Source organism: Bidens hawaiensis, unplaced genomic scaffold (assembly GCF_021521415.1).
Source record: "Bidens hawaiensis isolate Kalapana, Puna unplaced genomic scaffold, B.hawaiensis_p1.1 tig00007954_1, whole genome shotgun sequence".
Classification (NCBI taxonomy): Eukaryota; Viridiplantae; Streptophyta; class Magnoliopsida; order Asterales; family Asteraceae; genus Bidens; species Bidens hawaiensis.
In genome coordinates, this window is record NW_027491554.1 from 836,146 (window position 1) to 848,915 (window position 12,770).

The 12,770-nt window shown below is 34.3% G+C and overlaps 1 pseudogene; it reads left to right on the forward strand.

The window, feature by feature from the left end:
• Positions 1-12,770, forward strand: part of LOC143636452 (uncharacterized) — a 159,661-nt pseudogene that overhangs the window by 48,998 nt on the left and 97,893 nt on the right.

Genomic DNA, 12,770 nt, shown 5'->3' on the forward strand with positions numbered 1-12,770 from the left:
TATGAATTATGACTCGTGTTATTGTGCGACTCGCTTAAGTCAAACGCTAACTGGGCCTATTACTAAGATACTTCTCGTAGCTATAGCCTTGGCTATCTCGATGACACCATCTCGTCAATATAGCTCCTCTCGAGATAAGTCTCTTTTTGTATAGTGAAATTGCGTTAGTAGTTTTAGACTTTGTTCCAAAGTTTTATCGAGGCAAAAGTGGCTAACAAAATAAATATTTTTCACGTCCATTAACTGGATTTGCATTTATTGAGAGGTTTTTAGCAGTTAAATAACAAATACTTAAGAACATATTATTGATTATCTCAGTAATTTGTTTACAGCATTCGTCTCTTATTGCAATACTTTATTTTCATGGAAGTTGTAATTTTTGGCGTTCATATATCCATTCCAAGATAATAATGTTGATCAGTTTTTCAAGTTAGTGATGGAAAAACATGTTAATATGATAAACCTATAATTATACGCGTACCTGCTACAACAGGGAGATTAGTAATCGAATCAGAGAAGGATGTAGACGACATGATTGTCAGCTTGGTCGAGTCCTCCTTTAGGATGTATAGTTAATGATGGTGTTAGGGTTCTTGAGAGAAACCCGGTTTATGAGAGAAGAGAGACACAAAGTTGTATGTGTGTAAGATTAGGTTATGATGTTAATATTTATCTCTTTTTATATACACTCAAGAGGAAACCCTTTATTAGTTAATTAAAGGAAATGTGGTCCATCAACAATTACCAAACTAATATATAATAAGATATAATTAATATTTTGATATAATATTATATATATGATAATGATGGCCATGTCTATAATATATTTAAATGAAGACATAAAAATCTTACATGTCGCGATGTGGTCGTTCCCCATTTTTTTAGAGTCATCAGATTTGCTTGATTTTTAAATGGAGGCTTCTCATGCATTTGACCCGAATTCATGGGTATGAAACTTACCAAACCCAGATATTCCTTAAACGGGTTATAACATCTCATTAAATTAAAAATTATTCTTACCAAATTATTTATGTAAAAATCCTACAAAATAGGATATAATAAAAAATAATATCTTATTTATTTTAAAAAAGACATATATATATATATATATATATTGTTTAAATTAAAAAACCAATTTGATAGTAAAAAAAATAAACGGGCCTTGGGTCTCATCAAACCATAAGTATATTATTAACTTTCATAAATATTATTTATAATTAAAAAACCAATTTCATAGTAAAAAAATAAACGGGTCTTGGGTTTCATCAAAACCATATAGCTTTTAAACCGGGTTATAACATCTCATTTATTTGTGAAACAATTTATCATCAAACCATAAGTATATTATTAACTTTCATACAACAAAAAAAATTTAGATTAAAAAAATAAATAAATATTAGAACAAACAATACAAAACAACTCTCGTAATACGGGGGATAAAAACTAGTATGTGTATATATATATATATATATATATATTCTTAAAAATACATGTATTAGGTTAGTGTTAGGCTAGATAACGTAATAAAAATATAACATCAAATCTAGAGTAAACTGAAATACAAAGAGAGATAAAAATGAGAAGTGTGAGAAATATTTAGTCACACAAAAAACCTCTTAAAAATTTAAAAAAAATAAAATTAGAAAATTATAACTCCAAATATAAATAAAAAACGAAAAAAATTAAAAGAACCAAAATGTTTCCCCCGTCATTCTTGTTAAAAAAACGACGAAAAGATACAATGTTGAGAAAAAAAGGCACAATGCCGAAAATGAATAAACAACACAGTGATAAATAAAAAAAACACAATATATCGCAAAATTTAACACAATTCCGAACAAAATATAATACATTTTTAGTAATATAACACAATATCAAGAGAAAAAACATGTCAATGAAAAAAATACACAATCAATAACAAAAATAAACACAAAACACAATGATAAATAAAAGGGATATTGATTTTAATGATCCGAACTTTGGCCTATTGGCCGATATTAATCTCAACTTAAGAAATTCCCTATATTAATTCAAAATTTCACTATGTTAGCCTCCATTAAATCCTTTAAAAGGGATATTGATTTTGATAATCCGAACTTTGGCCTATTGGCCGATATTAATCTCAACTTAAGAAATTCCCTATATTAATTCAAAATTTCACTATGTTGGCCTCAATTAAGTCCTTTTTTTTAACGGGAACTAACCCGGTTAGTTTTAAATCAAAATATATCACCTTTTTAAGTTGAGGAAAACAAATGGAAAATGAAATTCAACTTAAAAACCCACCACCATGGCCTCTGCCGCCACCACCACCATTGACACCGTTGCCGACACCAACACCGTTTTCTCGACATTACCCTCCTCACATTCTACTTTAGCTTTGCTAGTGGTGGGATATATTAAGTATGATGATGATTATAATATTATTGGCTACTATTTTTCAATATAAGAAAGTCAACTTATAGATAATAGATACATGTAGACTATTAAACGTTTACTTTCAAATTTGTATAAGAACACGTTATTATACTATTTTAATCAAGGCATCAGGGTCATTCATATTGAAATTCTTAAACCATATCAATCACATAATTTAAGAAAAAAATTAAGATTTTCATTAATTTACACTGGGTCTGATTCTTTAAAATATAAAATAGATATATGGATACGAGGAATCAGATATAGAATGTTTTTATAAAATGAACAAATTTTAGAGAGAAATGGGTTTTTTAGTTTAACTATTTACTATGTGGATAGAGATGAGGATTAGAATGTGAATGCTCTTAGTGTAGTTTTCTTCTATAATGACTTTTTGTAAACTCTTTTTAGAACGGCGTTATGCAAATGGACCAACTATCATCATAGAAATCTGACAAAATTTGTGTACTCTGGTAAACTGTGACATTCATTAATTTTCAAACAAAAAAACCAGTCTATATATACATTTATTTGTTTTATCATTTGGATCTTCGATACTAAATAAAAATGAAGAGATAGTTATTTTATTTTATTATGTTTATTTCGTTATGCGTTGCTCGAATTAAGACCCCGTTACCGGTGCCCTACATTGGACGTTGGATTTACTCACAAACACAGTTCTAAATATCAGAGTTAATTAAAACTTTCGCGAAATATAAAACTTTCATTAAACATTACATAATAATTCATAGACATATCTTAAACAAACATTCTTGTCTTTCGTATTAAAACATCAATTATAAAACATCACGAGTCTTCAGATGCTAGCATCTTGTTCTTCTGTCATGTGCCCCCGCTCAAGCTAAAGCTGCCTCATTCTACTCACCTGCGTGCATACTAAAAGTCATCTACGCTGAGTGAGTTCTAGTTAATCATATAACATACAACACCTTCATAATTACATGCTTTCGTTCATACTTTATACTTTCATACATTCGTTCATTATACACTTACTTACCTTCATACATTCTTTCTTTCATGTTCATACTTTACGCTTTAAAGAGCATTACGCCCGACTTTCTTCGAGTATTATTAGGGCCCGGTTCCCTCTTGCCTCGACTATTATTAGGGTTTGGTTCCCTCTTGCCTCGAATATTATTAGGGTTCAGTTCCCTCTTGCCTCGAATATTATTAGGGTTCGGTTCCCTCTTGCCTCGAGTATTATTAGGGTCCGGTTCCCTTTCGTGACCATACAACCATAAATTACCTTTCTTTGTCATTATCATTATAACATTCATACATACTTTTCATAATATCATAAATGAAATGTTCATACATACTTTCTTTCACATACTCATTTCATACGTGCTACACTATACCTTCCTTAATAATACGTGCAATATACGAAGATCGTTCACGTACTGTCAAGCAGTCATTCATAATATAAACATAACTATCACATTCATCATTAAGACATACACTTACCATATAAGGTAAGTGTATTAACATTCACATTGAGTATGCACACAGCCCCGAAAACATAACAAGGAGATGGAGCTAGAAACTCACCTGAATCCTATTACGCTTTTCGTTAACGGTTATCTCTTTCTTTAGCTGAGCTCGGCTAACTGTATATGAATTACGGGTATCAATACTTGTCCTAATCACATTACTCAGGTTTCACAAGAAATGACTAAGTCTGGTCTATTCTAATGGCTTTATAAGGTATTGTATGCATTAGAATAGAATTTACTTAAAATATAATTTAACCCTTAAACACTAATGTATTCGAACACTTTGTATTCGAATACAATGTGTTCCTTTCTTTCTTTCCTTTTGTAATCGAATGGAGTTTACTAGAATACAATTGTATTAAAACCCTATGATATTCAAAGGACATGTAGGTATGCAAACACACCACGTATGCGGATACCTAGAGGGTGTGTGTGTGTGTTTTGATTGTGTAGGGAGGCTAGGAGATGAGAATGAGGGATTTAGGGTTTTAGGGAGGTTTAAGGGAGTATTTATACTCTCTTAAGCCCATGGACCTAAGGCCCATCCCATCCCTTATTTCATCTTTCCCCACCCAAGTCCATACTCTTTATTTTATTTAGTTTTAATTAAATATTAACACATTAAACAAACATAATCTCTTTTATTTATTATTATCCAAATTTAGGATGGTACATCGAATTTAATTGTTCGTCAAAGAACTATCTAATTAGTAGGGATGACAATGGGTCAGGTTTAGGTATTTCCAAACCCATACCCGGTTATTAAAGTCCATCCCAAACTCGTCCCATACTTGTCGGGTTTTAATCGGGTAATTACCCGTCGGGTTTCGGGTTTTCCCATCGGGTTTCAGGTTTCCTATCGGGTTTTGATAAAATACCCGCCGGGTATACATGGCTCGGGTTTTTGACAAAATATAACTAATCGATTACAAAGATGGTTGCCATAAAGATAAAATATCTCAAATAATTAGCATAAACACATTTCGACAAATAATATATCTGGAACATAGTGTGTATATATATAATATAATAAGCTATATCGGGAACATCAGGTATAAGATCGGGTGAATGAGTTTATGTTATCGGGTATATTAGAAATCCAAATCCGTCCCAAACCCGCGAAAAAATTATCCTAAACCCTAATGGGCCGGGTGTTACCCGTCCCATTTATGTCGGGTTTCGGGTTTTCTCATCGTGTTCGGGTTTCATTGCCATCCCTACTAATTAGTGCAAAATAAACCCTTGTATTTAACTTTTGTAGATCTTGACCAAGCACTCAAACCACACGGACCAAATTGCAAGTTTCTAAGATTTCTTTTTCTTCCCACCTAACCCGTCGGAACCGAACCCCCAATCCCCCCCACTCCACCCCTTTTGATCTATGACCCACAAAATAAGGCCGGAAATCAAGGAACTAGTCTCACTTAATCGTTAATTGATCTATCACGCACTCAATTGTTGTTTAATCGTGTAATTTGACTGCTTGTTGACATTCATATCATTAACTAAAGAACCATGACTACATTGACCCCATAACACTATAAAACTCAATCCATAATTCAATTAAATCGTCCTACGCTATCTTAAAAGCATTCCAAATCAAAACCCTCATTCAATTTTACCTCAGAAGGTGTTTAAAATCAAGTTCAAGCTCGTGATCAAGCCGCAAACATTAATATGTCATTTTAATTCAATTGATATACGAACATAGGGTTCTAGTTTGATTTTGCGTCCTCAATAAAATCCATGTCAATTGTAATTGACAGAGGGTATAAGACCTTCAATTGGGATTCCAGGGAGAGATCGATTTGTTTATGGTATAAATATTTTTTTTGTCTCATTTTCTAAACGAACTAGACAACAGGCCAGCTGGCTAGTGCTATATAGTTAAGGTTCTGGACTCTTCGAGGCGCAGGTTCGAGCCCCAGCCGACCTAGTTTTTACTTTTTAGTTTTTTTTGTTTTACTATTTTTCTTTTATTTGAATTGTAGCTATTTTGAAAACTAAGAATGTTTTTCGAGTATCTATTGTATGATTAGACATTATTGTATAGGATCTCCATTCTACACATATACATATACGTTGACGCTAAACGAGAATTTATTTTTTAGAAGTTTAACAGCTTCCGGTCCGTTATATTTATGGGATTACGAAATTGAAATTAAGAGATTCAAATGGAATCATTTGTGATTACGTTTTTAATTTATCACTCAAAATCGAAGAACATGACAAGTTTGTGCCGACGCCGGAGTTATGTTCTCGTTATCATCTTCCCAGAGCATCTAGTTCATTACATATAAGAAAGCATATTTTTGTTAATAGATTTTGAGAGTGGGTGTGGGGTATTTGGTTACTTCAATTTACGACAATTAATTGAGACATAATTCAATTTTGTTAAACTGAAAAACCTAAAGTTGTATTATCTCTGTTCAATTAAAAGTGTTCACATTTTCTTTTTTTGTTTGTCCCATTACAAATGTCAACTTTCAAAACTTATTAGTTAATTTCTAAGTTTACTCTTAAACATACACAACTAACATTAATAAACAATATTGATGTACCCAATTTCCAAGGGCAATATTGTCAATGACACTTTGTGTTTACCCTTGAACTTTGTGTTTTTTAAACCATGACACTTTAATGAGACGAGATGAGTAATAGGATTTGACAATTGAGGTGTAATCACAATTAGTTCAATACCTAAAATTGTAATTAATACATATTTAACCATCATAATTCAATTGTCAAAGCATAAAAACCCTAATATCGATATGAGCGTGAATTAGTTGATAATAACAGTGTTTAATTCGTAATATTCAGTGAACTAACAAACAGAGCGTTTACTTACGCAAAGTTGTTTTTGATTACGCTCAATTAAATTTCACTCTATTACACAACAAAAACGTTCAAATCTAGTTACGCTTAATTAGACCAAGATTGCTCAGTTAAAATACTCTCAATTAAACGCTACAAATTTGACGCTACTGAATGTTTGCGGGTCAATTGAAATTATATTCGTAGTAATCAATTATGTTATTGAAATCGTAAAATTTGGATTATTTAATTTGAATCGTGAAATTTGATCAAATTAATTTGATCATTTTGCTGGTCGCCAAAAAAATTACTGGTCTTAACATAAATGATTCTAGAAATTTGCAATAAACATGCAATAAACAATCAATTTATAAACGGATCTATTAATTTAAGGTTGGAATGAAATTGAATTAAATTACAATTTTTCCACCACTAGTTTTTACATTAGAATCAATGTTTTTATAACTGGATCGGACAGCGAACCGAACGGGTTGCCGATTCACCACTTTAAACGGTTGAATCGGTCGGATCTGCCGAACAACTTTGAAAAAAATGATGTGTGTGGCTGAAATAAAGATTTATTTTTTTAAAAAAACATTTTTTTCATAGTAAATCGGTTCAACCGGTTTGGTTTTCGGTCGGACCAGCCAGTTTATTGGGAGCTAAGTGATGTGCGTGGGGTTAAAAAGTGGTAAAGTGTTGGGCCTAGATTAGAGTGGTTTGTACTTAGTCTACTTATGTTTGGGTTTAGTTTGTAATATGGGCTTGGGCTACAGGCTACGTTTGTAAACCGAGATCCCATCCCTTGGGATCTCGGTGGGCTTTTGATTAGATATTGGGCTAGTTGTTTTGGTTCCATATATATATATAGCATACTTTGTATAGGGTTAAGGGTTGTTCGTTTGGTTGTTTTGTTAGCCGTCTACGTGTTTCATTAGACGAGGTTGTAATCGTGCTTAAGCACCCGACGTATAATATGATACGTGTGTTTTGAAGCATTGCTTGTGTTACGTGTTTGTGTTTGTTCGAGTTCTTGAGTCATCGGGTTTTAGGTTTCCGCACTAATACTTGGTTGGTTGATATCATAGTTATAGTGATTCAGATTCGGGACTTACAATTAGTATCAGAGCCTTAGACCTTATTCAAGCTCGTTATTGTGATATCGAAGATTCAAGATTTGTGTTCCCTGGTGATTTGGTTGTTTTTCCGGCGGGTCACTGTTCGGAGAAGAAGATAGGAGAAATTTTTGGTAAAGATTGGTTTTGGTTTGGGAAGGAAATCAAATCCCATTTTTTCTCAGAAGTTTGTTACATTTAGGTTGACTGTTGGTGAAAACAAGGTTCTCGGCTACTGTTGGTTCTCGGCTACAATTGGTTCTCGGCCAAGTGCAGTTCTCGGCCATAGTTGGTTCTCGGCTAAGGCAACTCTCAGTTGACTTGGTTTTTGGATTTCACCTGTTATCGATCACCAAGCTTAGTTCTCGGTCAACATTGATCGTTCTCGGTCAAAGTTTGGAAAAAATACTCGAGTTCTCGGTCAACTTGGTAATTTGTGATCGCTGTTTGGGCCTGATCAATCTGATTTGGGCTTGATATTTGGACTTTAATAATTTTTGGACGTTTAAAACTCAATTAAATAATCCAGTCTGATGGAACAGTTAACCAATAGTAACATTTCAGCTAACTCATCACTTCATCAAGAACTGGATTCCATCATGGGAACAACCACTTGCATACCCCGTCTCTTGTCTCATGAGGGGTTTAGTGAATGGAAATTTCGTTTCGAGAAATATGTTAAGATGAAAGATGCCAAAGTTTGGAGAAGCATTGTTAGGGGGCCTCAATGAATCACTTATCAAAGGGAAAACTCAATTGAGGTTATTGTGAAGCCTGTTGCACAGTATGACGATGATGATTTTGCCAAAGTTGAGGAAGATGAAAAGGCTCTTTCTACTCTAACCATGGCACTCTCACCCGAGATTGCCCTTCAATTTAGAGAAATTCAATCTGCTAAAAAGTTATGGGAGGCACTAATCGAGGTGTATGAGGGAAATGAAGACATGAAAAGAAGTCGCCAAGACTTACTGCGACAAAAGTTCAACATGTTTAATCATGTTCTGGGGGAAACATTGAAAACTCAACTTCAAAGGTTCATATAATTTGTGACTGAAATGAGATCTGCGAGTATTTATCTGCAAACTTTTGAAATAAACAACTAACTGGTGAACTCATTGCCAAAGAGTTGGGATATGAATGTTGCCATCATCAAGAAGACTAAAGATCTCAACAGAATGTCTATCTCTGAGATGATAGCTACTATAAAGGCATGTGATATGGATGATAAGCAACTTGCAATATATCATGCCAACTCCTACAGTGCAACTGGGTACAACGTTGCCTCTATCAATGCTCTCATCTCTCAAGGCAGTTTATCAATGTTCAAGGCTACTCAACAACCAGCTCAGGAAAACTTCCAAATGTTCACATCTACTCAAGGCCAATCATCTTCCATCCCACCCTAACCAGCTCCAGTATTTTTCACTAAATCTGGTCAATCTTCAAATGGTACTGGAAAAACCACACACTCAGGGGCCACTCCCAGTCAGAACTTCAGTCAGATTCCTTCCATCCCAAAGGAGACTTAGGAGAATATAGCTCTAATGGCAAGTTTCATGAACTGTTATAACACATTTTTAGCTGGAGACTTGGTTCAACCTGTGGTTGCTGCTGAACTTGATCAGATCCATCCTGATGATTTTGAAGAAATGGATATCTCTTGGCAAATCACCATGGCAGTGTTTCGGGCGAAAAAGTTCACTACGAGGACGGGTAGAAATAATTGGAACATGCCTAACAATCAGAAAGTGGGGTTCAACAATGACACTCTTAGGTACTACAACTGTCACGAGCCGGGTCACTTTGCTCGTGAATGCACTAACCCAGCAAAGGATGGAAACACGGAAACGGCATTGGTTCCAGTTGGGAATGCCAGAGGTGAGGCTGGAGGTAGCTCAGGAAATGGTGAAAGAGGAATTGTTGCTTAACAATTCTCTTGGGAGGGTCAGATGGCTGCACTCAACATTGGAAAATGCTACTGAGAAGAAGATCAAGGAACTTCAATTTGCATATATGACGTTCACTTCTCCAAACTCATACGAGGTAAGTTTTCAACCATACTATTTAGATTGTGTTGAGAAAATAAACTGTATAAGCTTCATAATGACAACTTAATTAGAGATATGGAAAGAATAAAATCTGAGAATTTTAAACTTAAGAAAAATGAAAAAGCTTTCCAAGATAAAATAGAAGCTCAACAAAAAGATATCTCTAAGCTTAAATCCGATTTTGGTATAAAGTCTTGTCATCATCTTGATGCCAAACAAGAAATCGCTGAATTGACTGCTAAACTGGAAGTCTCCAAGTTAGAAATTTTGAATCTAACTAGTAAATTTGAAAGGGCTGAACTAGACTTTAAAACATTCGATGGTTCCAGTAAAGTTGTCAACACAATGATTGAAAATCAATTGTGATGGAAAGAAAATGAAGGTGAGGGAATAGGATTCAGTCAAGTTCCCCCACCCTACAACCACAGTTATGTCCCTACCCCTGTTACCAAAGAACATGAGGAAAAGGTAAAGGACATGAAGTACGGTAAACAAGACAAAGATGATAGAACCAATTCCGTGAATGCTGGTCCGTCCACTTCAGATATGAACGATCCCAATGTGTCTACTTCATGTGCAGAAAAAGTAATTGTGAAGGAATGGACTGATGAGGATGACGACCCTTGTTTTGAATTTGATAATGAAATTATTTATGATGTGATGTGTAGTGAAACACACTTACTTTCCATATCATTTTTATCATGTTTTAATTACTTTTTAGTTTAATTATTAAGTTTTATGGTTTGTTTATGCTTGATATTACAAAGATGATTGTTTTCTTGTAGGTTATGAAGTTTGGTGGAAAAAAGAGTTAAATTGAAGAGTTTAGGGGCTTAATTGTGCAACTTTCAAAGTTATAAGTCAAGGCCCGACCCAAGCCCACATCTTAAAAGCCTTTTATAATATTATATTAACTTAATAACAAGAGTGTCCAGCAAATTCATGGATCACAAACCCGAAGTCAAAGACAAAAAAACCTAAACCCTAGAAACCCTAATCTGCCGATCGGAACAACTGTAGCAGCGGCTGGAAAAAGAAAAAAAGAGGCGGCTGAGGAGCTTTGGCTGCTGGAGAAGAAGGAGGCTCGGGGTGATCTTGGGCAGCGGCTAGGGATCTTTTACATCGTTTGTTTCAGCCATATAACTTAAGTAATTCACTCATAAACTTTATTTATTTTTCAAGAACCCTAACTTTATTGATTTGGTCTTTTGCTTTGAATTGTTTTGCAATTGATTGATAGTTTGTCTTGTGATTGATATTTTTTGGATCTTGAATGAGTTTAATCATGTTTAAGTTGATGTTTATGATGTTTTTCTTAAGTATGCATGGCTGTCCAAAATCAATGAGTAGCTAAACTTGCTTATTCTACCTAGGATAGATGATTGTTGAGTAGTTTTGACTTGTTTAATGGATTGTTAATGTTCAAGACTTAAATTATTGATATAAAGTTTAACTAAACCATAAATTAGATTGTGTGTGATGGCTGTGTTTTATTTGTTATTACTTATAATCCTCTTGCATTAGTTAATTGAATTGGTTTTGATTAATTGATTGCTTGTTAGACTCTTGACTTGGTGTTTCGGGTTTATTTGCGGGGTGTACAACCGTAGGGATAAGTGGGTAATATAATCATCTAAAATCAGTTAAAATACACCTTCTTTGAGACCGAGAGGTGATAAGAAGTAATATTGTCTCGTTGCTTTTACTTGTTAGAATTAAGACCGCGCGAGAGCGGGTTTTTGTCTTGTCAAGTTTGAGTGTTTATGTGCAATTAGTTGGTTTAATTTGGGTTAAGTTAAATTGTTCCTCTATCCTTGGTTGCGTAGTATTCGTTTCCATTAGGATAGTGTGTCGGTGAGACCGAGAGGTGAGTCGTCATTTGAACACGTTAATAATTGTTTTTCCGGTTTATTCTTTAAAATCAACTAAAATAAGTTAGAGTTTGTTAGAGAGACTGAGAGGTAATTTGACTTTCTTAAACAAGTTTTAGTTGTGTCATCTTTTATAACCGGTGTCGTGAATATTTTCAATCCATTGTCTTGTTATTTTTATCAAAATGATTCATTCCTAGGTAGACGTCTTTATTCATTGAATTTAAATCAAAGTTTTCAAAGTTTTGTTAAAAGTTTTCATTCAGTTAAGTTAAGTAGTTAAAATAAATTATAAAATAAAACAATTAAATATTTTGGTGAGTCTTGGTTAGAGTTTTGTAATTATAAACGTTTTCACGTGTCTTCGAGTTCGATATCCGGACTTTCCTTATCTGTGCTATACGCGACCGGTACACTTGCCGTTTGTGTGAACTAGGATAGATTGTTTGGTTTTTAAAGCTTAGTTGCGACTTGTGTTTTATTTATATATATATTTTCGCACATCAAGTTTTTGGCGCCGTTGCCGGGGACACGGTTTGAGGCGTATTAAGAACGACTCGAGTTAAGACTTGCCTTGTTTACTACTTGTCTTTCTTAATTGTTTTGTTTGTTAGTTTAAAATAGTTTAGTTTATTATAACTTCTTTTATTTATTTTAATAGTTGTATGCGACGTACTCGATCTCTAGGACCACCAGAAGTTGAAGGATTTCCCGAACCAGAGAGAGAGCTTCTTGAGAGACGTCGTCCAAAACCGTCTTCCAGTTCATCTACATTCGTCGGTAATACGTTCTCTTCTCCTACTTTTTCTGAACCCGTCATTAGGGATAGGATTATGGGCGACGCGAATCCACTACCGAGGAGGACAGTTGCAGACCGGGCCCGTCCGGTCGATGCTGGCGCGAGATCCAGCATTGCTCCACCAGCTATAGGAGTTCAAACGACTTGGCAGATTCCATCTAATGTTCTGAACACGATTGCTCATTCTGTTC